Below are 27,077 nucleotides of genomic sequence, written 5' to 3'. Positions count from 1 at the left end.
TGATGGAATGAGCAAATCCATTAAGGTTGATCATCACCCCCATATTGCTGTTAGGATATACAATGTTCTTCTGGTTCTGCTTATCTCACTCAGTATCAGTCCATGGGAGTCTTTCCAGGCTTCTCTGAAATCTCATCCCTCCTAATTTCTAATAGAACAATAGTGTTCTATAACATATATATATATATATATATATATATATATATATATGTATATATCCCACCCATCACAAGTCTTTTAAAATTGTCTTTGATCATTGTACTGCTGATATGAACAAGTCCATCATGGTTGATCATCATCCCATGTTGTAAATGTGTATAATAGTCTTCTGGTTCTACTCATTTCACTTAGTATGAATTCATGCAAATCTTTCTAGGTTTTTCCAAAATCTTATCCTTCATGATTTCATATAGAACAATAGTGTTCTATTTCACATATATATATATATGTATATATATATATATATATATATATATATCACAATTTTTTCAGCCATTCCCCAACAGAATTTTCAATTCTTTTCCACTACAAAGAGTTGCTGTAAATATTTTTATACGTGTGAGATTTTCATCATTTTTTTCATGATCTTTTCAGGATACAGACCCAGTAGTAGTGGTATTATTGCTGAATCAAAGGGTAGGCAAATTTTTCTTACTTCTTGGCATAATTCCAAATTGCTCTCCAGAAAGAGTAAATAAATTCACAACTCCAACAACAATGCATTAATGTCCCAGTTTTCCCACATCCCCTCCAACATTATTCATTTTACTTTCTAGCCATATTGACCAATCTGAGAAGTTTTAATTTGCATTTCTTTAATCAATAATAATTTAGAGCAATATTTTCATATGACTATAGATAGTTTTGATTTCTTTGTCTGAGAATTGTCTTTCCATATCTTTTGATGGTCTAATTTTTTTTTTTTTAGTTTTGTTTTTTTGCAAGGCAAACGGGGTTAAGTGGCTTGCCCAAGGCCACACATCTAGGTAATTACTAAGTGTCTGAGACAGGATTTGAACCCAGGTACTCTTGACTCCAGGGCCGGTGCTTTATCCACCGCCACCTAGCCACCCCAGGTCTAATGATTCTTAAAGTATCTCTCCTCAATCTTTATTTTAGGTTAGTTTTTCCCACTATGAGATACTTCACATTTTCTTCTATTTTTTCAGAGTTTTGACTTTGTCTTATTTTTTCTTGCTGTCTCACAAAGTTGTTAGCTTCCATTTGGCCAATTCTAGTTTTCAAGGAGTTACTTCTTCAGTTAGATTTTATATTTATTTTAGCAAGCCAAAATTCCCTTTTCAATTCTTTCTTTTACAACTTTCATTTCCTTTCCCATTTTTCCTTCTATAACTCTCACTAGACTTTTAAAATATTTTTTATTCTTTTAAAAGAATTTTTTAACTCTTCTAAGAATTGGCAGGGAAGAGTCTTTTTATCATGTTTTCAAGTAATTTTTTCTTCTATGTTTGTTTCTTGAGATTTCCTATCATCACAATTGTTTTTTACGATCAAACTTGTTTTATTTTGTTATTTGCTTGGTCTTATAGCCTACTTCCTTACTCTGGACTTTGTTACTGTTAGGTTCCTAATACTTCTGGGTTGGGGACATCTGGCTTGAACTTCTGTTTTTTTGCATCTTTCTGATTTTTTCATGCTCAGACTGGGGACCAGCAAGTCTTCTGTGCTCCAAAGTGGGTGCAATCAGGAGAGAGTCCTATTCATTGCCTTCTTTGTTTAAGCTCCACAAGTTACTGACCCAAGTTTGGATCTGTTGGCTTATGTGTAGTGGAATTTCAGCAAGTTGTTGATGGATTCAGTCACTGTGGCCTGCTGGGAAGTTTTGCACATCAACTGAATTCCTGGATTGCCTTTGGACTGGATCTCCTTTCTTGGTTATTATACTGTAGGTTTATGTGCCAGACTAGAGGCTAGAAATGAATCCCTGCCCTGCTCTTAGACTCAAAGTCAAACTGCTGTGTTTTAGAAGGTGTTCTTTGCTTAGTATACAGCTAGGGCCCCCCTCACTCACAACTGTTCCTCTTTATCCTGGAGATGTGATTCAGAACTGAGTAATGAGCAACAAATCTGCTAAATGGCACCTGTTCCTGTCCTGGGGTCCCTTGGGATCTCTTTTTTGCCCAAAGTTTCCTTCCCTAACACTGGAATGCTTCTTGTCCTTGGTGCTGCTGCCATTGTGAGTGTACCTGATCATTCCCCATCCCAAGGTCTAAAGATCTTTATTTCTGTTTCTCCAAGTTGCCCTGGACCAAAGACTCACTGTGTCTTTTCACTGTTTTTTGCCAATCAGAATTCAATCTGGTGTATTTTCTAGGTCTTGGTGGAGGGGGTGTGATGGGTGAGTTAGGCAAAAATGCTCCCTCTCCCTTTGCCATATTCATTTAATTCTCTCAATCCTATTGTTCTCTTTAAACCAATGACACTGGTCTCCTTGATTTCCCTAGCACAAGGCACCCATCTCCCAACTCTGAGCATTTTGACTGGTTATAGCTTATGCCTGGGAATCCTTTCCCTCCTGATTTCTGCCTACAGGTTACCTTAGCTCCCTTCATGTCTCAACTAAAATCCCATATTCTGCAGGAAGTTCTTCCTTAATCGAATTGCTTTCAAGCGATCACAGCAAGTTAGCACTAGGCTAATGCACTATGGCCAAGCAGGATTTATCCCAAGGTTGCAGGGTTGGTTCAATATTAGGAAAATTGTTAGTATAATTGACTATATAAATAACAAACCTAACATAAATCACATGATTATCTCAATAGATGCTGAAAAAGCCTTTGACAAAATGCAATACTCATTCCTATTAAAAACACTAGATAGAACGATAAGAAGTATCTATCTGAAACCATCAACAAGCATTATATGCAGTGGGAATAAGCTAGAGGCTTTCCCAATAAGATCAGGGGTGAAACAAGGATCCTGTTATCACTATTATTATTCAATATTGTATTAGATATGTTAGCTTCAGCAATAAGAGAAGAAAAAGAAATTGAAAGAATTAGAATTGTGAAGGAAGAAACAAAACTTTCACTCTTTGCAGATGACATGACGGTATACCTAGAGAATCCTAAAAAAATCATCAAAAAAAACTACTAGAAATAATTAGCAACACTAGCAAAGTCACAGGATATAAAATAAACCCACATAAATCCTCAGCATTTCTATATATGACTAGCAAGATACAGCAGAAAGAGCTAGAAAGAGAAATCCCATTTAAAGTAACTTCAGACAATATAAAATACTTGGGTGTCTATCTGCCAAAGCAGACTCAGAAACTCTGTGAAAACAATTATAAAACACTTTTCATACAAATAAAATCATATTTAAATAAATGGGAAAATATCAACTGCTCATGGATAGGTAGAGCTAATATAATAAAAATGACAATTCTACTTAAATTAAACTACTTATTTAGTGTCTTAGCAACTCAACTTCTAAAAAGTTACTTTAATGTAACTAAATTCATAAGGAGAAACGAAAAGTCAAGAATATCCAGGGATTTAATGGGAAAAATGCAAAAGAAGGTGGCTTAACCTTGCCAGATCTAAAATTATATTATAAAGCATCAGTCATCAAAACTGTATGGTATTGGCTAAGAAATAGAGTGGTGGATCAGTGGAATAGATTAGGTGCAAAAGAGACAGCAGGAAATGATTATAGTAATCTGCTGTTTGATAAACCCAAAGAGTCCAGTTTCTGGGGTAAGAACACTCTCTCTTCAATAAAAAGTGTTGGGAAAATTGGAAGTTAGTATAGCAGAAACTTGGATTAGATCAACAATTCACACCTTCTACCAAGAGAAGATCAAAATGAGTATAGGCTTTAGACATAAAAGGTAATATTATAAGCAAATTAGGAGATCAAGGAATAGTTTACCTGTCAGGTCTATGGAAAGGGAAGCAATTTTTGACCAAGGAAGAGATAGAGAACATCATTAAAAACAAACTAGACAATTTTGATTACATTAAATTAAAAAGCCTTTGCACATATAAAACCACAGTAACCAAGATCAAAAGAAATGTAGTAAATGGGAAATAATTTTTACTAGTATTTCTGACAAAGGATTCATTTCTAAAATATATAGAAAACTGAGTCAAATTTATAAAAAAAAAACAACCAAGTCATTCCCCAATTGACAAATGGTCAAAGGATATGCAAAGGTAGGTAATTTACAGATGAGGAAATCAAAGCTATCCAGAGTCATTTGAAAAATTGCTCTAAATCACTACAAATTAGAGAAATGCAAATTAAAGCATCTCTGAAATACCACCTAACACCTCTCAGACTGGCCAATATGACCAGAAAGGACAATGATCAATATTGGAAGGGATGTGGGAAATCTGGGACACTAATACATTGTTGGTGGAGCTGTGAACTCATCCAACCTTTCTGGACAACAATTTGGAATTACACCCAAAGGGCAACAAAAACATGCATACCCTTTGATCCAGCAATACCACTACTAGGTCTATACCCTGAAGAGATCATGAAAAAGGGTAAAAACATCACTTATACAAAAATATTCATAGCAGCTCAGTTTGTGGTAGCAAAGAATTGGAAATCGAGTGAATGTCCATCAATTGATGGCTGGACAAATTATGGTATATGTATGTTAAGGAACTCTATTGTTCTATTTGAAACCAGGAAGGATGAGATTACAGAGAAGCCTGGAAAGACTTGCATGAATTTATGCTGAGTGAGAAAAGCAGAACCATAATACCATACACCGTAACATGGAGGTGATGATCAGCCTTAATGGACTTTCTCATTGCCATAAGTGCAATAATCAGGGACAATTTTAGGGTATATGTGACAGAATACCATCTGTATCCAGAGAAAGAACTGTGGAGTTAGAGAAAGACTAATGACTATTTCAATTTTTAAAAAAGTTGTTTTATGTATTAAATAATGTTGCTATTTCTAATATTTTATTTTTTCCTCAAGAATATGATTTTTCTCTCAACACATTCAATTTTGTTCAATGTTTAGCATGGAAACAATCTAAAGATTATCAGATTGCCTTCTGTGGGGGGGAAGAAGGGAGGGGGAGAAAATTGTAAAATTCAAAACATCACAAAAATGATAAGTAGAAACTACTGTTGTATATAACTGGAAAACAAATAAAATATTTATAAAAAAAAGAAAATTGGGGAAGCTAGATAGCACAGTGGATAGAGCATTGGCCTTGGACTCAGGAGGACCTGAGTTCATATCTGGCCTCAGACACTTAATAATTACCTAGCTGTGTGAACTCGGGCAAGTCACATAATCCTATTTTCTTGAAATAAAAAAAAAAAGTTTTAAAAAAATTAAGGAATTGGACTAGAACAGAAGGTGTCAAACACATAGCCCATCACACTCCCAATGGCTTGAAGCCAGATTAAAATGTCATAAACATGTGACAGAAAATAGATAATGTTGATATAAGGTTTTATAAGTCAAAACATAGCCTGTAAGGATTCCTATGTAAGGTTTAGTGGTCCCTAATTCTATTTGAGTTTGATATCACTGGTCTAGCTGATCTCTGAGATTTCTTTCATCTTTATATCCACATCATATATTTCATTAAAATATCTTTCCTCAAAATCAGTGCAGTTAGAATTAAAAGGAAAACAGTTAAGTGGGAAAGGGTTTTTGTAATGAATTTCTTGGATATAGTCTATATCCAAAATATAAATGGAATTGCTGGAAGATATAAGAACAAGAGCCATTGCTCAAAAAAAATGATCAAAGGACTTGATCAGTCATTAGATATATAAAATTATATGAAATAAAAGAATAAAAATGCTTCAAATGCCTGATTAAAAAAATTGTATTGCTTTCCCTCTAAGGTTACCACCAATGCATCCTGTTTGTATCTTGTTTGTACTTAGTGTTTACCTATTGTTTCCTCCATTGAACTATAAACTCCTTGAGAACAGAGCCCATATTTGTATTTCTTTTTATACTCAGGATTTAGTATAGGACTTAGAACAAAGTAGGCTCTTAATAAATGTTAATTGACTAACTACAAATTGAATGTGAATTTGGAGTAAGACCTCATCTTGCCTCCAGTCCAGCTATGGCCATAGTTGCCTGTACAAAACGTATTTCAAAGAATCTTCTTTCAACATGTAATAATGTATATATCATTATCATGATGCAAGTTAATATGTAGTCATTCATTTGGTGTGTTACTTCATTACCTTTCTCTTTAAATTATTGATTGTTTCTATGATTTGATCTTTGGTTTATCATTTTTTTAGGATTAGATTACTTAATTTCTGATTCTATGCTTCAAGAGCCCTTTATTGAATGTATTTTTGGTTGTTGTTGCATTGTGGTTCCAAAAGGGTGCGCTTTTCTGTATTTGTTTGTGAAGTTTTTGTACCCTAGTACACATAGTCATTTTTTGTGAATACAGCTGAGAAAAATATGTATTTCTTTCTATTCCCATTTAATATTCTACAGGCATCTATCATATCTAACTTTTATAAAATTCTATTTAATTCCTTCACTTCTTTGCTGTTTATTTTTGTCAGTTAGATTCATTTAGGCCTGTTAGGGATAAATTAAGGTCTCCCATTAATATAGTTTTTACATTTATTTATTTATTTTTTTGCAAGGCAAATGGGGTTAAGTGGCTTGCCCAAGGCCACACAGCTAGGTAATTATTAAGTGTCTGAGACCAGATTTGAACCCAGGTACTCCTGACTCCAAGGCCGGTGCTTTATCCACTATGCCACCTAGCTGCCCTTTTACATTTATTTTCTCCCAGAATTCATTTAACTTTTCCTTCAAGAATTTGGATAGTATGCCATTTGGTTCATATATGTTCAGTATCAATATTTTTTTAAGTTATTTTTTGTGAGGCAGTGGGGTTAAGTGGCTTGCCCAAGGCCACACAGCAAGGTAATTATTGTCTGAGGCTGAATTTGAACTCAGGTACTCCTGACTCCAGGGCCGGTGCTCTATCCACTGTGCCACCTAGCTGCCCCCAGTATCAATATTAATTCATTGCTGATGTCTTTTAGCACAATATAATTTCTCTGATTATCTCTTTTAATTAAAGATCTATTTTTGCTTTTGCTTTGTCTGAGATCATGATTGCTCCACCTGCCTATTTTTTTAAACTTCAGATGGAGCATAGTGGATTCTTCTCCAGCCATTTATTTGAACTATGTGTGTCTTTATGTTTCAAATATGTCTCAGTGAAACAACATATTATTGGATTCTGACTTGTAATTCATTATGCAATCCTCTTCTATTTTATGGGCGAGTTCATCTCATACGCACTCACAATTGTGAGTGTATATTTCCCTCCCCTATAGTATCTTTTATTTATTCCCACCCCCCCCCCTTTCTCTTAGCCTCTTCCCCTCCTACTATTGGGTGAGATGAATTTCTATGACAAACTGTGCACAAATATATATTCTTCCCTTCTTGAACCAGTTTATATGAAAGTGAGATTCAAGTGTTTGCTGTTCCCCCATCCCTTTCTTGTAAAATTTCTTCTTCACAGACCTTTTTTTATATGACATAATTTCCCCATTCTTCTCACTTCCCCCTTCTCTAAGTGTACCCCTCTTTCTCACTCTTCCTCTGCCAGGCTTCCCCATATTCCTGACTAGTCGCCACCCTAGTCTCTGTAGCTCTTTCTTTCTGATTTCCTAAGGCATCCTGAATTGGAAAAAATGCCTCACTGTGACTTTTTTGCATAAGTTAATTTGAAACTTTTAAAAAAGTTGCAGAGGTCTGTTTTGGGAGAGTTCAGCAAAAATGCATCTTGGCTCTTCCCCAGGTCTTCTAACAAGGTTGAAGGGATGAAGCAGATGAAAAATAGATCACCTTGAGTTAACTTCTCAATTGAAAACTAGAGTTCACCCAGAGAGATTTCATTCCATTTGCTTCAGGGAGTGGCCCTAATTCAAGATCTGACTCACAAAAAGGTAGCCAGATCCTGGGTAACAGTTGCAGTAAGTGGGTTTACTCTGTGCACTTGTCTGTTCTGACTTATAAATCTTCAGAATTACTTGATTCAATCTTAGGGGCCAACTGAAAACTTCTCTGTGCCAAAAAAGCTGAACTTTTGTCATTTTTGTGGAGCAATAGTTGCATCTCACAGCTTCCGGAAAGGGAAAAGCCAAAAGGAAAACAAAGTTTTCATCTGTTGGGAAATGGCGCATCCTGAATTTGAACTCCAAGTAGCAATTCATTGCATCAAAGACTGAGAAGACCAAGTGATGGAAGGAATTTCCTTGGTCATCAAGCCCAACCCATATCCTACCTAATCCATTCCATCTAGTTCAACTGGGCCATCTTCCCTCATTTAGAGTGAAGGAAACTGAAGCCCATAAGCAAACAGAGACTTGCCAAAGGTCAAATAGATAATGACTTGGCAAGACTGAGATTTGAATCTGGGTCTTCTAACTTCAAACCCCAGGCTCTTTTGATTTCAATGTATTATATTACCTCAGTTCTATGTTGCCCCATAGTTCTATGGGTCATTCAGTTAACTGGTGACCTCTCTTCCTCCTACTCAAGAGAATCAGTGAAGTACAACCCACACAGAGAGAGTTGTCATTCCCAATATCATCACGATTTCGTCTCATATGGAAACCACCCCAAATTCCCCCAGATGCAAATGTTTTTCTTATGTCCTGAAACAAAACTGTGACAAGGAAATGAGAGCATAAGTTCCTTCACCCTTCACCAGAAGACATGGGAAACTACCTTTGACCAGGCTTTTTCCTGACCTAGATATTGCCTCTGAGGAGACCCGTACTTTTTTCCTGGCAGCAACAAATGAGCTGAGATTAAGTAGCTGCTGTGTATCTTGGCATAGGGATGATACTGGGTGCTCAAAGCCTTTGCCAGCTAAGTGTGGACTCTGGCAAGTTTGACCAAGCTGGAAACGCTTCCAGGAAGATCCTGGCAACAGATTGTGTCTGACTACCTTGGCTAAATACAGAAAGTCTCAACACCAATAAGTTGACCCTTTGGTAAAGAATATTTTTGGCCATAGCAACCCATGAAACAAATTAAAATACAAAGCTGGGCCTTAGTCCTGGATGGCCCCTTTCTGTTTCTGTGGTGACAGCACAGAAGATGCTCAAAATCAGCAGATTAAAGCCCAACGATAACATTTAACTTAATGATTGGCTCTTTAAATGTGAGATACTCATCTAATGACCAAAGTGGACATTCCTGAAGAAACTGGATTGAATCAGTAGTAAGATTATCACTGTAAGTATAACCAGAAGAGAAAGGGAAATTGCAAGCCATTAGAAGAATGAGACATGGTTATTTCTCAGAAAGGAAAGTAAAGGAGGTGGCAAAGTTGATTTTATCATGTTTCCAACGACAAGGAGAAACAATTTCATGGGACCCTTGCTCTTCTCATATTTCAGTTTTCATAAGTATTTGCAAAATTATAAGAATGATAATTGCACTTGATGTACCAGCACTAGTTGAAGAGGAGGAAGAAGTAGAAAAATTCTACCAAGAATTTGGTAAGATCCTTTAATAATGGCATATATTTTTTAATATTTAAATTATATTTATTTAAGACAATGGGATTAACTGATTTGCCCAAGGTCACACAGCTAGGCAATTATTAAGTATGTGAGGGGCAGCTAGGTGGTGCAGTGGATAGAGCACCAGCCCTGGAGTCAGGAGGACCTGAGTTCAAATCTGACCTCAGACACTTAATGATTACCTAGCTGGGTGACCTTGGCCAAGTCACTTAACCCCATTGCCTTGCAAAAAAATTTTTAAAAAGTGCGTGAGATTGGATTTGAACTCAGGTCCTCCTGACTCCAGGGTCAGTGCTCTATCTGCTGCACCACCTAGCTGCCCCAATAGCATACGTTTTAAAGATCAGTGAATTCTAAGAAATAGGAGAGGGCAATAAAAATAAAGTTGTAAAATATGATTCAGGAGTAAAACCACAAGCTTGTATATAATAGAGTAACTTCATTAAGACTTTTCTTCAAAAAGGAAAGTTAGGAGGCATGGTAAGAAATAAATGACATTATCAAAAATTATATCAACTATCATTTAACAATGAGTGAGTCTCTTCCAAATCAGCTTTCTATGGACAGGCAGATCCATCAATATTTTTTTTAGGGCAAAAATCAATAGTAAATTGGAAAAAATATAAAAATGAAAAGATAAGATGTGCAATCAAGGTAATTAAAACCCATGCCTATTTGAACAACCTATTGGTATAGAAAAATGAGAAATAGAGAAGGGAACAAACATCAGCAGAGAGTCAGTGTTTTCCAAGGAAGTTTACCAAAAAGAAAGAAATGACTAAAAAAAAAAGGAGACCAAAAATTCCTAAAAACCAATTTAATCAGGATTTCCTGATCTCTTTGCCAAGAAGAGAGTAACTGCATTCAATAGCAGCACATGCTTTATATATAAATTTGTGTTAAATCTTACAGGAAAAAAAGGTAGTGGGAAAGGCTTAGTGAGATGCTCCAAAGAGGATAATAGACAAAAATGGAAAAAATCTATAATTAATAGGACAAACTCTTCTTTCACTTAATGGCAGTGACAGCACTACAATTGGACTCCAATGTTATTGTTCTTGCTAAATAAGAATGCAGAAGTGGTAGAAAAAAAAACAAACACAAATCCCACATACACCATCATAGGAAGAAGAGCTAGGCTGAACTAAGGACACTCAAAGGGGATCTCTATTAGAGAAGACACAATTTTGCAGGAATTAGGGGTATTGAATCTCAGTGTTTAAAAGAGAGAAAAAAAATATCCAGGGCAGCTAGGTGGCACAGCAGATAGAGTGTCAGGCCTGGAATCAGAAGACTGATTTTCCTGAATTTACATCTGACCTCAGATACTTACTAGTTGTGTGACCTGGGCAAGTCATTTAACTTGGTTGGTCTCAGTTTCCTCAGCTATAAAATGAACTGAGAAGAAAATGGCAAGTTACTTCTTTCTCTTTCCTAAGAAAACCTCAGATGGGATCACAAGGAGTTGAATGCATTGAAAAACAACTGAACAACAGCAACAGCAGCAACAATAACCGACTTGGAAAAAGTCGGGGACTTATTATTACCGAAGGCAGTAAGAAAAAATCAGTAACTTCAAATACATAAACAAATTTAGCAATTCTGTATGAGAACAGGTTTTCTGTAAAAATATTAATTCCAATAGGCCTTTATAAATGATACAGATATATATAGGGGTGTATATATGTGTGTGTGTGTGTGTGTGTGTGTGTGTGTGTGTGTGTGTGTGTGTGTGTTTACAGAATTTATATTAGAGTGGCTAGGAGCTCCCCTCCAATCAGAAGGCTCTAAGCTCTGAGCTCTGAGCTTACCATTTAGACCTAGCTCAACCCTGGGAAAGCTTGCCTTCTAAAAAGTCAAACTGAGCTATTAAACATTTTTTTATTTCTCTTGCTCTTTAAACCTTAGTTCTTAAAAACCTGAGGAAAATAACCTGGGTTAAGTTAATAAAAGTTTTAGTTGGGTCAGTTCTAGGAGCAGCTAGGTGACCCAGTGGATTGAGGACTAGGCCTGGAATCAGGAAAAAGTCAGTTCAGATCCAGACTCAGATATTTACTAGCTTTGTGACTCTGGGAGAGATACTTTACTGCCTGCCTCAGTTTCCCCTTCTATAAAATGGAATAATAATAGTATCTACTTCCCAGAATTGTTATAGGATCAATAATAGATATTAGCTATTATTATTATTTTACTTTTTTTTTATTTAAGGCAATGGGGTTTGAGTGACTTGCCCGAGGTCACACAGCTAGGCAATTATTAAGTGTCTGAGGCTGGATTTGAACTCAGGTACTCCTGACTCCAGGCCCGGTGCTCTATCCACTGCTCTACCTAGCTGTCCCATTAATATTATTATTGGGCATAAAAAGGGAAGATAGATGGGGAGTAGAAAGACGTTCAATATACAGTACAGATTAAGTAAAGCCCAGTTATTTATTTCCATTAGATTTACTTAAATACAAAGGATGTTTTCAAAGCACATACTACAGACAGGATCTTTCAGTGATTCCAAATCTGTGTTACCCTACAGGAATTAAGGTTAAGTTTGCATGCACATGTCACAGCCGTGCATATACTCCCATACCCCACAAATCTGCATAACAGAGGACAAATGCCAACGATAATAACACCCATTAATGGGGTAGTTGGTGGCACAATGGATAGAGCACCGGGCCTGGAGTTAGAAGGAACTGAATTCAAATCCAGCCTCAGACAGTTTTTAGCTGTGAGACCATGGGCAAGTCCCTTAACTCCATTGCCTTGCAAAAATCATAATAAATACCCATAAGCCAACACAATAACCAAACAGGCAAGAGAAGTGGCATCTAAGCAAGTAGCAGTAGAAGTATGCATATTTAGCAGAATAACACAGCTCTAATACTGGTGGAAGAATAAGACAAAAGCAAATACATATAAACATGAAAATAAAAAATAGAAGCATGCAGTCTCAGACACAGTGAATGTGGGTATTGTTTGTACTGTGGCATGATGGGGGTAAACAGTAGCATTATTGTCTAGTTACATTGTAACTATTGCCCAAGTTTCCTCTGGGACATTAAAACTTAGTCTAGTCACTGGTTATAAGTCCTGGTTCTCCTGAGACCTATCTACATGTCTTCCCCTCTGTCTGAATTCTTTGGTGATGTGACCCTCAGTAAGGTCATAAAACTGCCAACTGACCTCAACTGGCAATGTTCTTTCTTTTTTTCTCCATTTTCCTCCCTTTGCTTATTTTGTCCTAATTTTCTTCTTTCCTTCCTTCTTTCCTCCCTCCCTTTCTCCTTCCTTTCTTCCTCATTCTTTATTTTTTCTTTTTTTTAAAAATTTTATTTACTTAAGGCAATGGGGTTAAAAGTGACTTGCTCAAGGTCTCACAGCTAAGCAATTATCAAGTGTCTGAGGTCAAATTTGAGCTCAGGTCCTCCTGATTCCAGGGTTGGTGTCCATTCTTTCTTTTTTTCCTTCCTTCTTTTTCCTCCCTTTCTTCCTTACTTCTTTTCTTTTTTTCATTTATCTTTTTGAGAGGATTGGGACGAGGCCTTATAGGTAGTGTAGCCTCAGAGAAGCTTTGTAAGAGTTCTTATTGTTGACTTTGCTGTGAGGGAAGAGTGATGGTGCAGCAAGCCCACCAACTATTCTAGGATGGAGCCTCCCTAAAAACTTCTGAAGAACTGTATACCACCCTAACAGCAACATGGGGGCGATGATCAACCTTGATGGACTCGCTCATTCAGTGCAACAATCAGGGACAATTTGGGGCTGTCTGTGATGGAGGATGCCATCTGTATCCAGAGAAAGAACTGTGGAATTTGAACAAAGACCAAGGACTATTACCTTCAAATTAGAAAAAAAACAAACTGTTATCTTATTATGTAATTCTGCTATCTCATACTTTATTTTTCTTCCTTAAGGATATGATTTCTCTCTCATCACATTCAATGTATACCAGGGAAACAATGTAAAGATTAACAGAGTGCCTTCTGTGAGGGGTGGGGGAGGGAAGCAAGAATGGGGGAAAATTGTAAAACTTAAAATAAATAAAATCTTTCAAAATGTGAAAAAAAAAAGAACTGTGTACCACATGGACTATTTGAAATAAGACTCTGGAGAAGACATTTGAAAGAGTTATACTTGAGCCTCCTTGGGGCACTAGAATTCAGGATATAGATAATTGTGCCCAATGTACCCCAGGCAGTTAACTACTAAGGACAGCAAGCTATTTGCCTGGAAGGGAACAGTTATCCCTTCCATATTGTGACTTTCTCTATCGGGGTTTCAATATATTGCTGTTTGGCATAAGAAATTAAATTGGAATTTGATGGGGGACAGGGAAGGGGGCAGAGTTTTGTGAAAGATACAAACAACACACAAGGGCCAGCAGATGACACACATAAAAAAAGTTTAGAAAGCCAGAAATATATAAAATAATATCAACATACTTTATCTTTTAATGCCATAAATTTAAGATGGACATATTTGGACTTGGAGATGACCTTGTGAGTTTGGATGTTTGGAAGTCCAAAGTCCTTTTGGTTGGGGATAAATAGAGGCAAAGAAAGTAAGAAAAGGTAATCTAGTCTCCCCCTCATTAAAGGCCAGTCTTCTCTAGAACTACACCTGATCCAGGTAAACCTAGGACCAGAGGTAAGAGTGGAGTTGTGGGCATGGCATCTCAGTCCAGCAGTAACTTCTAATTGTTAGGAAACTGGAAGGAAACAGATTGGGTCCACCACACATACAGTAATCTTTGTTGTTCAGTTGATTTTTAGTCAGGACCCACACTTTGGGACCCATTTGAGATTTTCTTGGCAGAGATATTAGAGTGGTTTGTTTTTACTTCCTCAGGTTCATTTCACAGTTAAGGAAACTGAGGCCAAAAGAATTAAGTGACTTGCCCAGGGTCACAGAGTTATCAAGTACCTGAGGCTAGATTTAAACTCAGAAAGATGAGCCTTCCTCACCCAAGTCTGGTGCTCTATGCACTCTCTGCCACTTAGTAGTAATTTAGTGCTTGATAAACCCAAAGTTCCCACAATTATTAGGAATCACTATTTAGAAAAAGTGCAGAGAAAAACTGAAAAGTGGTCTTGCAGAAACCAAGCATAGCCTAGGTATACCAATTATACCAAGGTATACAGTATACTAAGAGAAGTTCAAAATGGGTACATGATTTAAACATAAAGGGTTATAACCTAAATAAATTAAAGAAACATGGAAGAAATTACCAAAAAAATATATGGAGATGGGGGCAGCTAGGTGGCACAGTGGCTAGAGCATGGCCCTGGAGTCAGGAGGGCCTGAGTTCAAATCTGACCTCAGACACTTAATAATTGCTTAGCTGTGTGACCTTGGGCAAGTCACTTAACCCCATTGCCTTAAATAATTTTTTTTAATCTATGGAGAGTGGAAGAGTTCATGACCAAACAAGAGATAAAGAGGTTCATAGGAAGAGAAACGGATAATTCTGATCACATTAAATTGAAAAAATTTTGCTCAAATGACCAATATAACAATTAAATTTAGAGGAAACCAGGGGGAGGGGATTATAATGAGTTTCTATGATGGAGGTTTCATTTCTCAAATATATAGAAAATTGAGCTAAATTTAGAAGAATAAGAGTCATTTCCTCACCGAAAAATGGTCAAGGGATATGAACAGGCAGTTATCAGAGGAAGGTTATCAATAGCCAAATGAAAATATGCTCTATATTCACTAAAGATCAGAGAAATGTAAATTAAAACAACTCTGAACCATTTCAGATTGACTGAGATGATAAAGAAGGAAAGTGAGAAAAACGAGAGGATGTGGGAAAAGTACACTAATACAGGATTTGTAGAACTGGGAACTAGTCCAACCATTCTGGAGAATAATTTGGAACTATACCCAAAGAGCTATAAAACTGTGAATAGTTTTTGATCCAGTAATACCACTACTAGGTCTATAGCCTAAAGAACTCAAAGGAAAAAGATCCATATGTATAAAAGTTTATAGCAGCTCTTTCATGGCGGTAAAAAAAAAAAATTGGAACCTGATGGAATACTCATCATTTAGGAATGACTGGTTAAGTTATGGTCTATGATTGTGATGGAGTACTGTTTTGCTATATGAAATTATGAAGGAAATAGTTTTGGAAAAAATTGGGAAGATTTAGAGGAACTGAGGCAGAGAGAGAGAGGATAATAATGTACACAGTAACAGCAATATTGTGTGATTATCAACTGTGAAACATTTAGCAATTCAAAGTTATTATAATGATGTACCACAATTCTAAAGGACTGGTGATATAAAATATCACCTCCAGAGAGAGAGAGTTGACAGACTCAGAATACAGATCAAGGGTATTTTTTTCTCTATTTTTCTTTTTCTTATTTTTTCCCCCAGAACAAGGCTGATGCAGAAATGTCTTATACAACTTCATATGTCTAATGAATATTGTATTTCGTGCCTTCTCAATGGGTGGGGGAAAGTGGAGGGAGAGAAGTTAGAACTAAAAATAAAATTTAATTTGCAAAAGCATGAGAAGTGAATAGGCAGGCACAATTCTATAAGAGAACCTAGCTTTACTGTCTCATAAATGACTCAAAGTTTTAGAAAATATGAGATCCTGTCGTGCTTACTCTTTTTGGAGTATTAAAAAAAAGCCTTTGACTCAGTAGAGCAAAACTTTGGACTTTAAATAATGGGAAGGAATTCAGCAGATAAGGTGAGGGCAGGAAGACATCTGTGGCATAGGAAACTAAGAGTTGAGGTTGGAAAGCACCACATACAAATTTTATACACACACATACACACACACACACACATACACACCCCCCTACATGGAAACCCAGAACTCAGAAACATAAAAGATAACCTATACCAGAACATGAACCCTTCTACAATGTACCCAAGAAATGGTCTTCTAACCTCTACTTGCAGGCCTTTAGTGAGGGGGAGTTCATTACCTCCCTAGACCTTTGGTGACTTCTGTTAGGAAGTTTTTTCTTACATTGAGCCAAAGTATCTCTCTAAAACTTCACCCCCAATTCTCCTAGGGTCACACAAAACTAGGTACGCATTCTTCCTCCATAGGATAGCCCTTCAGATACTTGGGGACAATAGTCAGGTCCCCTTTAAATCTTCTGTCTCTCAACTTAACCATACTCAAGTCTTTCAACCAGTCCAGATATGGATTAGTTGATCCTCTTTGTTCCTCTTTTTGTGTCTTTCAGTCTGAATATTCTTCCCAAATTACAACATCCAACACTGAACATGGCAATTCAAGAGTGATCCAACAGCACAAGGAGACTGATCATCTCCCTGGCCATAGATCTTGCCTCCATTAAGGCCCCCTGTGATGCTTTCCCAGTCGTCATCACCGACACATAGTGAATTTATAATCCACTAAAACTCTGGAGACCTTTTTCATCAGAACAATTGTCTAACTTTACTCCTCAAACTGATACTTTGTGAAAATGATTTTTGGAACCTGTGTAAAACTTTACATTTAACTTTCATTATATTAAATTTGGCTCAATGTCTTACCCTATTAAAGTACAATAGAATACTAATTTCTTATACAAATAATCCACTATGTTGGCTATGCTTCCTAGCTCTATGTCATTGGCCAATCTGATGAGCCATCCATGGCTTTATTCAAATCATGGATAAGAAATATTAGACAGCACAGGGTCAAACCAAAGTCCTTGGGGCGCACCTCTTTTGGAGGGGATATTGAACCAATTAAGACTACTCTTTTGGGTTTGACCATCTAATCAGTTTTGAATCTACTTGAATGTATTTATCCCTCTAGTCCTTATCTCTCCATCTTTTTCCCCACTAGGATGGCATGACTTTGTGAAATGCTTTTTCTAAACCTAATTTATTTATTATCTATAGCTTTCCCTGATCCACCTATCAAGTAATCCTGTGGGGGAAAAAAATGAAGTGAATTTGGCATGATCTAATGCTTGATGGTTCTCTGTTCACCTTTCTAAAGTCTCACAAATTATCCCTTTTAAAAATATCTTCTAGAATTTACTCACAAGTCTTCAGAAATCCATAGAATCATGAAATCTTTGAATGTAGGGATGAACATTCCTTACTCATGTACTGATCTGTGAACTTATCGATTTGGAAATCCCAGGCCCCCCCTTCTCCTGGTCCCTCTGTGCTACCCCTCTATGGGACTCATGGCAGAATCCTCCCATTAGTTTGACATATACTGGGGAATTTCTTTACTTCCTCCACTCATGTGCCAGAGGAACATTATTTGTCCATCTGTCATGGCTAATCCTCATCATGTGACCATCTATATTCTCTTTTTGTCATAAACTTCCCTGACAACATCTTTTACTTTTTCTTTCAAGTTCCTCATTGGATGTTCCTACCTCCTTGTGAGTAGAATATTGTTTATTGGGTAATATCTTCCCCCCCCAAGTTGAATGATTTTGATGAATCAATGGGTGATTTCTCATGGCCACAGAAATAATCTACTGAATCACATTTTTTTTTTCATAATCAACCAACAATACACTCAGTGAGTTCTTTGTATTTTCTACATCTTCCAGTAAATTATTGTGGTCCATTGGTGAGTGTCACTTGAGAAAGCCTGCCTGTTCCCTATTAATTTTCTCATCCAGGATGCCCTCAATTCACATAGACTAACCCTCATAAATGGTTTTATAAGGATAGGACTGTAGGCATATACATTTGTGGTTAATGATATTCTCTTGGCCTCTTTTTTCAGCATTAACAATATTTAAATATCTTTTCCCCTATACTTTCGGTATTTTCATATATCCTTCAGCACCCTGTCAATTACGTCTACTACTCCTCGTCATGGATCTCCTATTACCTCTTATTATTACTATTATTATTATTATTATTAATTATTGTCATTTAGCTGTTTTTCACATCTTTGTTCTCTTTACTGTTTTTTCCTATAAGCACATTTGACTGCAAGATCCAAGTCCAAGTTTTTCAGTTCCATTATCCTTGATGGAAAAAACAGGCTTTTATAATAATCTTTAGAGATTTAGCCAGGGCATAGCAAGAAAGTGAGCCTTGGAACCAAGAAGATCTGGGCTTTGGTCCTGCCACTGACATGCACTAGCTAGGAGACCCTAGGCAAGTCACTTAATCTTTCCTTACCTTTGGCATCTTTTGAAGGTTGTAAGTTCTAAACCAGCTTAATTGCAGAGGCAGGAGGCAGCTGCATGGGCCAGGCAAGTCAAATTACCACCAACACTTTGACCACCATCTCTGTTCAGATTCTGATAGAGATAGCCCAAGAGTTTATGGGCAGCATTGTCCCCCAAATCACCTAGTCTTACTTCCAACCTTATTCCCCAAAATATCATTGAGGGGGAAAAAATCATTGTAGACAATGGGTCTACCTTTCTCAAAAACACCAACCTGCTGACTAGCTGCCATCACCAGGCAGACTAGCATAAGAGACCCCATTAGACCTCCAGTTCTGTCTTTCCAGCCATCATCCAAGGACCCAACTCCAGTGAAGGCCCCACCAGGTGTCAACCACTTGCCACAGGCAAACTAGATGAAGTGAAGTAGTAGGGATCCTGAGGGAGAGAGGCTGCAGTGGGTCAGTGAAGTCAAACCACCACCAGTACCTCAGACCCCTGTGGAGACAACCCAGGATTCTGACCCAAAAGTTTGAGGAATAGTCATGCTTTAGCCTGGGAAGCCACTGTGTGGAAATGCAAACTGGTCACAGTGTGGCAGGCTGTGTAGACACAGCCACTGAAGACCCAGAAAGGAAGGTTCTCCCCATTGAAGTCTTGGCCTTCAACATCAGGGCACCTAGGAGGTACAGTAGATACAGCCCTGGAGTCAGGAGGACCTGAGTTCAAATCCAACCTCAAATACTTGATACTTATTTAGCTATATGACCTTGGGCAAGTCACTTAACCCCATCACCTTGTAAAAACTAAAACAAAGAAAGAGAGAAAGAAAGAAAGAAAGAAAGAAAGAAAGAAAGAAAGAGACAGTACCATGTCAGAAACAGACAGATAATATATTTCTTAAGATCTTTCCATAGGCTAGAAATTGTGCAAGGAGCTGAGAATATAGATAGAAACAAGAGCCCTTGAGCTTTGCTCTGCTGATTGCAATGATTCTTGGTCAGGAGATGGGAAGAAGCATTTTTTAGGTGCTTACTATGTCTTGGGAACTTTACCAAGTGTCTCACAAATTTGAACTTCTCTGATAGCATCCTTTTTGTTCTTTGTCCCGCTTTCATTCCTGCAGAAGCAGAAAGGGAATCAGCACAGGACCTGAGGCCATTTTTTACTTTGTTTCATGTATAGCCATAGCCAAGGAAGTCATTCCCAAGTGACCTGATGGTAAATGTCCACAACAGCCTATGTGCTTAGCAAGATTGGTCTTTAGAAAGCAAATGCAGACTGTTGGCAGGACCAGAAGATTCCGGGAGGTCTGCCAGTGGAATGTGAGAGATCCAAAGTCTCATCCAGGACAAGCTTCTTCTGTCCCAAGTCAGTGATGTTCTCACCAGAAGTAGAGAAGGGGGCCCTGACAAGAAGAACACCCAGGAGACCTTGAGTATCCACATCTGAGCTCATCAATTCAGGGTCATATCAAGAATGAGCCCAGCTCTTATTTCTGTAGAGGCTTAAGTTAGACAGTACTCCTACAACAGCCCTGAAAGGTGAGTAGAAAGGACAAACATTATCCCCTCCTCCCCAAGTCACATATGAAACAATTGAGGCTGTTGTGGGGGTGACTGGCCCCCAAATCACACAATTAAGGAATGTTGGACTTGATTAATTCCATGGGATGACAGGAGCAACCTCCTGGGACATAATTGGGAGGAGGAATACTTCAAGAAAGCTTTGACAAGGGTGGAGGATGGAACTGAAAAAAAAAATGGAGGAGAGAAACTCAATATAGAATGTGGCTTGGCTTTGGAAGGGAATTAGCTGTTGTTGAGGATACCTCCTTCTTCCAGATTTACAACCTCAAAATTGTTCTCAATTTCTCATGCTCTCTCATCCATCTATCCCCAGTTTTACTCGGTTACCAAGTCTTGTCTTTTCCAACAATATTTGCCATTTATGTCCCTTTCTCACTCCTTACAAAGTCACCATTGATGCGTTGACTATCTGATTGACTAGTGCCTGACTAGTTCAGGACTCAATCACTTCACACCTGAACTAGGTCAATAGCCTCCCATTTGGCTTCCCTGAATTGAGACACTGCCCCCCCCAGCCACATCCTCCCATCCTTTCCACAGATGCCATAGCAATTTTCTCCAAGCACAGATCAGGCAACATTACTCCCAATGTCCTCTAATATTAAAGATAAAAACCTTTTTAACCTTTCACAGTTTAGCCTTTCTAACCTCATTATACATTACTTTCCTTCATACCCTTGACTGTCTGGCCAAAATGGCCCCCTTGCTTTTCCTCACACATAAAACTCTCCAATTCCCATCTATGGACCTTTGCCCAAAGTTCCCTGGACTATATCCCATGCCAGGAATACCTTTCCTCCTTACCTTTTCCTTCTAGAATTCCTGGCTTCATTAAGACTCAGCTCAAGTCACAAGGCCTTTCCAGCTGCCTCAGTTGCCAGTAACCTCCCTCCACAAGTTGTCTGCCATTTTCTTTTTCTTTTTTCTTTTTTCTTTTTTGCAAGGCAATGGGGTTAAGTGACTTTCCCAAGGTCATACAGCTAGGTAATTATTAATTGTCTGAGGCTGAATTTGAACTCAGGTACTCCCGATTTCAGGGCTGGTGATCTATCCACCGTCCCACCTAGCTGCCCCAGTCTGCCATTTTCTTTGCATTTATTCTGTATTATCTGTATGTATACATGTGGTTTCCCCATAGAGCAGAAGGTCCTTGAAGGCAGGGAATAATTAATTATCCTTTTTTAATTTCCTCTGCCTAACATAGAACCCAACTCTAAGTGTTTGCCTAATAAAAGCTTGTTGGTTGATTAATTGCAGTTTTCATCATTCTGGAATTCCTAAAATCTAGAAACAATATGAGGGGATATAATTGTAGAATTTGAAAGTATTCCAGACTCGAGAGTTCCAGAACATTAGGATTTGGGATTCTCAGGTTTGATAGTGTTTGGTATTCTCATATTCTAGGCTACAGAGGCCTTTCTGGAACCCTAGGATTTGGGGGGGGGGTGGTTCTCTCTCACAGCCTTACAACACTCTGTGGTTGAGTCAGGGATGGGAAATCCGAAGGTGAGGGAGAGAGACCAGGGCAAGGTCCCAGTTCCATGACCACAGTTCTCAGAAATGGGTGCCTCTGGGCCAGACAGCTATGTGTACAGAGATCCTTCCCTGCCAGCTGGAAATAGGGAAAAGTTATTCCAGTCTCAGACCTAGCCAGAATTTGTTACTTCTTTAAATCCATCCAGAATTGGCAGCTCTGGGAAATCCTGGCTGTTTTCTGGGGCATTGTTGGAGAGGGGAGTAGCTCTTTAGAACCCTAGGCCTGCTGTGAGGGCCTTAGAATCTTCCCTTAACTGTTCTAGGCCTCAGTCTCCCTCTTTATAACATGTAGGGCTTGGTTAAAATGAGCTCCAAGTTGTCTGTGGGCTTTAAATTCTATGATACTATGAATAGTCTTGTCTCCCCCTCTTTCCCCCTCTCCCTCCTCTCCTCCCCCCACCCTTCTGACTTTTTGGCTCTGAGAGGGTGGTTGTGCAAGGGTTGAAGGCCTGGGATGGTATGTGAGGAGGAAGGCAGGGAGAACAGACAGGCGGGGGAATTGAGAAAATCTCAGCCTGAGGGTGGGAAGGATTCCTGGTCTGGGGTTGTCTGAGAATCTACTCAGACTTGCATGGTGAGGGCCTAGAAAGAATCTTTCCTGCTTTTTGGAGAGTCCAGCCCCAATCCCTTCTGCATGTGACTCCTCATCCTACTTCATAGCAAAAGTGGAACCAAAGGAAGTACGCCCAGCTTTTCTTACACTGGTCCCATGAGGCCCAATTTCCCCCTCCCACTTCCAGGTCTAGAACCCTCCCTCTAATAAGTTGTTGGAATCTCCTTGTTTAGAGACATCCCAGTTCTTCCCAGAGTCATTGCTATGGGTTTATCACTTTCTAGAAAGACCTAGATCCCTTGTAGCATCTCTCAGGCTAGTGGGTCCTTTGGCCCAGAAATATAACAGACCCACTAGTGGGCATCAGGGAATCTGGCTGTGAGGATCAGTTCTGCCTCTTACCAACATGCAAGGGGACCATAGGGAAGCCTCTTCATTTATCAGAGCCTCCTTTGCTTACCTGACCATGGAAGCGCGTACTTTGTAAATACTATGGGCCACATCAGTACCTGCCATATTCCCCCAGCATCTTCCTGGAGCCTGATGCCTCACTTGGACTTAGGATAAAAGGACTTGGTTTGGGTAGGATGTCAAAAGCTGGCAAGTTTGACCTCCCCATTTTGCAGATGAGGAAACTGAGGTCCAGAGAGACTTGGCCACTGAGTAGGAAGCTAAGACTTCAAAGCCCGACCATCTCACACCAAAATATTGCTCTATAATAAGAATAATCAATATTATATATTCTAATATAGATTTATATTATATAGTGTTATTTATGATATAGTATGCTATCTATTATCCTCATATCACTAATATATTGGTATTCATTTGTTACTATGAGACTTGGCAGCTGGTGGTACAGTGTACAGTCAGGAAAAACTGAAAACAAATCTGGTCCCAGACACTCACTAGTTGAATGAACCTGAACAAGTCACTTAAGCTCTGTTTGTCTCAGTTTCCTCAACTATAAAAGGAGGATAATGACAACCACCTTTCAGGTTGTCGTGAGACTCAAACGAGAGATTTGTAAAAGGCACAGCGCCTGGTAGATAGGCGGTACCTAATAAATGTTCATTTCTTTTATATTATTATTATTTTCGTAACACTTTCACTATAGAAGTACCGTACAGACCAGTCTTCCTACTTTGCCCTAACTCCTCATGTACATGGCAACCCAACAGCAATCTCAATCAGTCAACACGCATTGATGTTAGACAGTGGAGATACAAAGAAAAAAATGTAACTATCTCTACCCTTGAGGATTTGGCATTGTATTGGAGGAAACAGCGTGTTTAGAATAGCAACATTAAGGAAGAAGAATGTGAAAAACAGGCCACATCAGCACAAGATGGTGGAGGAAGGGGTGGGAGGGTGGAAGGGGCGAGGATGGGGAAAGGCTCTAAGGAAAATGGTGGTTCCTGAGCTGAGCTTCAAAGGATATTAGGGATTGGAAGAGAAGGAAGGGAGGAGGGAGAACATTCTAGACATGGGCAGCAGTCAGCACAAAATCTTGAAGGTGAGGAAATAGAGCTGTAGGTAAGGCATAGTAGGGCCTCCCCCCACTCCACTCCGCTTGATTCTCTGAGTACAGGGTACATGATGGGGATTGATTTCTTTTTTGGTTTTTGCAAGTCATTGGGGTTAAGTGACTTGCCCAAGGTCACACAGTTAAGTGAGTATTAAGTGTCTGAGTTCAAATTAGAACTCAGATCCTCCTGACTCTAGGGCTGGTACTCTAGCTCTAGCTTTGAAAAAAGGCTGGAAAGGTTGGTGGAAGGGAGTTTGTGAAGGTCTTTCAACCTCAGTAGAAGAGGCATATATAGCCAAGAAGCAATTGGTGGTGTCAGAGAAGGTTCCTCATAAAATGTTTTGTGTGATATGCGAGAAATATCACATTTCTTGACAAAGATACTAGTGTGGTGTACCATTTCCTTTTCCAGTACATTTGACAGATGACGAAACTGAAACCAAAGGGGAAAGGTGACTTTCTCAGGGTCGCACAGCTAGGAAGTGTCTGAGCTCAGATTTGAATTGAGAAAGATGAGTCTTCCTGACTTCAGGCCCAGGGCTCTACCTACTGTGCCACCTATCTGCCATATCCATATTCAAGGAGGAAGCTATAGATGTTTGATATAGATATGGATTCAGATATAGATATAGATTATAAATCTTCCTTGCATTATAGCCCCCAAAGACAGTGGTTTATATGTAGAGTGTTTTGTTATTTTAGGTTTTTGCAAGGCAGTGGAGTTAAGTGGCTTGCCCAAGGCCACACTGCTAGGAAACTATTAAGTGTCTGAGGTGGGATTTGAACTCAGGTACTCCTGACTTCAGGGCTGGTGCTCTATCCACTGTGCTACCTAGCCACCCCTATATGTAAAGTATTACTGTAAACTTATAGTCTTCTTTAGAAACCCAAAACTTCCCAAATCCAATTCTACAATGAAGGGAATTGTCTTTTGAAAACCTTGGAGATAATCAGAATATTGAGTTGAATTACCCTTATCTTCTGGGTGACAGTTACAATTATAACATTATCTTATAGATGAGTCTTTCCCCTTTCCTATGTGGGAAGAGGAAAAAGTAGTTACTTAGTGATTATCCAACAATGGAGACAGATCTGGGAAAGGCCACTCTGCAGCCTTGAGTTTCCTTCTCCTCTGAGAGCAAACTTCAGAGTGTACACCAGGTCAGCTGGTAGGGGAGGGGGACAGGGTTCTCAGGTGGAGACACTCTAATCTGCTGGGGGGCAGCATTCAAAAGGAGAAGATCCCCTTCCCTGTAGAGCCCAGGAGAAAGTCAGATGTTATTAGGATGAGCTCGGTGAATCAAGTCTGGAAAACATCCCCTTCTCTGGGCCTTTTTTAATTTCCCTTGCCATCCTGGTTACTATAAATCTGGTAATGAACTATTTTCAGGCCCTAAGAACAGGGTCTTAAGACCTGTACAGAACTGTGGGAGGAACATGAGCAGGCAGGACTCCACGTGGAGCAGGTCCTGCAATGCCCAACACTGAATCCCAAGTGAAAAATGATTTTTCAGTCTTTTTTGAATGAATTAATGAATGAGGAGTGAATATATTATATATAAAATTTGTTAGTTTGTAAATAAATGCTATGGAACCAGCACTGTGAACAGAGACAGCTTCTACCCTCAAGAAACATTGTTGTTGAGTGGTGATCAATTCTTCCTGACCTCTTTTGGGATTTTCTGAGCATCAAGATGGAGTGGTTTGCTAGTTCCTTCTCCAGCTCATTTGACAGATGAGGAAACTGAGGCCAATAGGGATAAGTGACTTGCTCAGAGTCACACAACTAGAAAAAATCTGAAGCTAGATATGAACTCAGGAAGAGGAGTCTTCCTGCCCTCAGGCCTGGTGCTCTGTCAGATGTGACACCAGCTGCCTTTGGGAACTTATATTCTAATATATAAGGCACTGGTGGCCAGATTTGGGAAGACACAGGGATGGTAAGCATTTGGTTGAAGGTTAAAAGAGAGAAGCAGAAGTTCCGAAAGAATCCTAAAGAGAACCTCTTCCAAAAATAGGGAAAAGAGGAGGAGGCTGGGAAATGCTTCATCAGAATGGCAGAATGACATGCTATGGTAGCAAGGGAGGCAGTTTCTCTCTCTCTCTCTCTCTCTCTCTCTCTCTCTCTCTCTCTCTCTCTCTGCTCAAAGCAGGGCAGCCAAGTTTTCTTGAGTTATCAGAGTGATTGTTTCATTCTTCAATAGTTGGGGGAAACGACCAGGGGAAATGCTATTCTGGATTTGGTTCTTACTAACAGGAACTGCTTATTGGGATGGAAATAAAGGAGAGGTCTTGGAGTTGGTGATGAAGAAGGAAGGACAGCATAATTTGACGGTACACTATAGATTTTGGGAAAGTGGACTTCAAAGGAGGAGGGAAAGGATAGACAAGACCCTATGGAATAAAATACTTGAGGGGAAGTCAATCCAGGAGGGATGGGTGATATTCAAGAAGGAAATTATGAAGACACAAAGGGAAGCAATTCCAGTGGAGAAGAAAAATGGGATTTGTCTAAAGAGGTCAACATGAATGCACCAAAAATTCACCAACCAGTTTAGATCTTCAAGAAGTCAACCATTGCTCCCTCTCCTCTGAGAGAGAGGTGATGGACTCAGTATGAATTGAGATAGGTCTATATAATATGTCTATATGGACATGTATGTTTATATGTGTATGTATAACACAATCAATTGAGAATTTGTTTTGCTACAATGTTTGCAACAAGAATTTTGTTTTTCTTCCTTTCTCAGTGGTTGAGGTAAGGAAACAGGAGAGAGAAAAGAAGGGTTTGGGGGGGTTGTTTTTTATTTTTTATTTTTATTTTTTTAGGATTTTTGTTAACTGGAAAAAATTTAATTTAGGGTTAAATAAGAAAAAGAAAATAAAAAATATGGGGCAGCTAGGTGGCACAGTGGATAAAGTGCTGGCCCTGGAGTCGGGAGTACCTGGGTTCAGATCTGGTCTCCGACACTTAATAATTGCCTAGCTGTGTGACCTTGGGCAAGCCACTTAACCCCATTTGCCTTGCAAAAAAAAACTAAAAATAAATAAATAATAAAAAGTATATTTGCATTCATCATTATTTCTAATGTGGAGTCATTTGTCAAGTCATTGCCCAATCAACAGGCATCTATTTTGTTTGGAGTTCCTTGCTACTACAAAAAGGGCTGCTATAAATATTTTGTTATAAATGAGAGCTTTATTTTTATCATTGAC

The sequence above is a fragment of the Macrotis lagotis genome, chromosome 2 (genome assembly GCF_037893015.1).
Source record: "Macrotis lagotis isolate mMagLag1 chromosome 2, bilby.v1.9.chrom.fasta, whole genome shotgun sequence".
NCBI classification, from domain to species: Eukaryota; Metazoa; Chordata; class Mammalia; order Peramelemorphia; family Peramelidae; genus Macrotis; species Macrotis lagotis.
Note: the sequence above shows the minus strand (reverse complement) of the source record.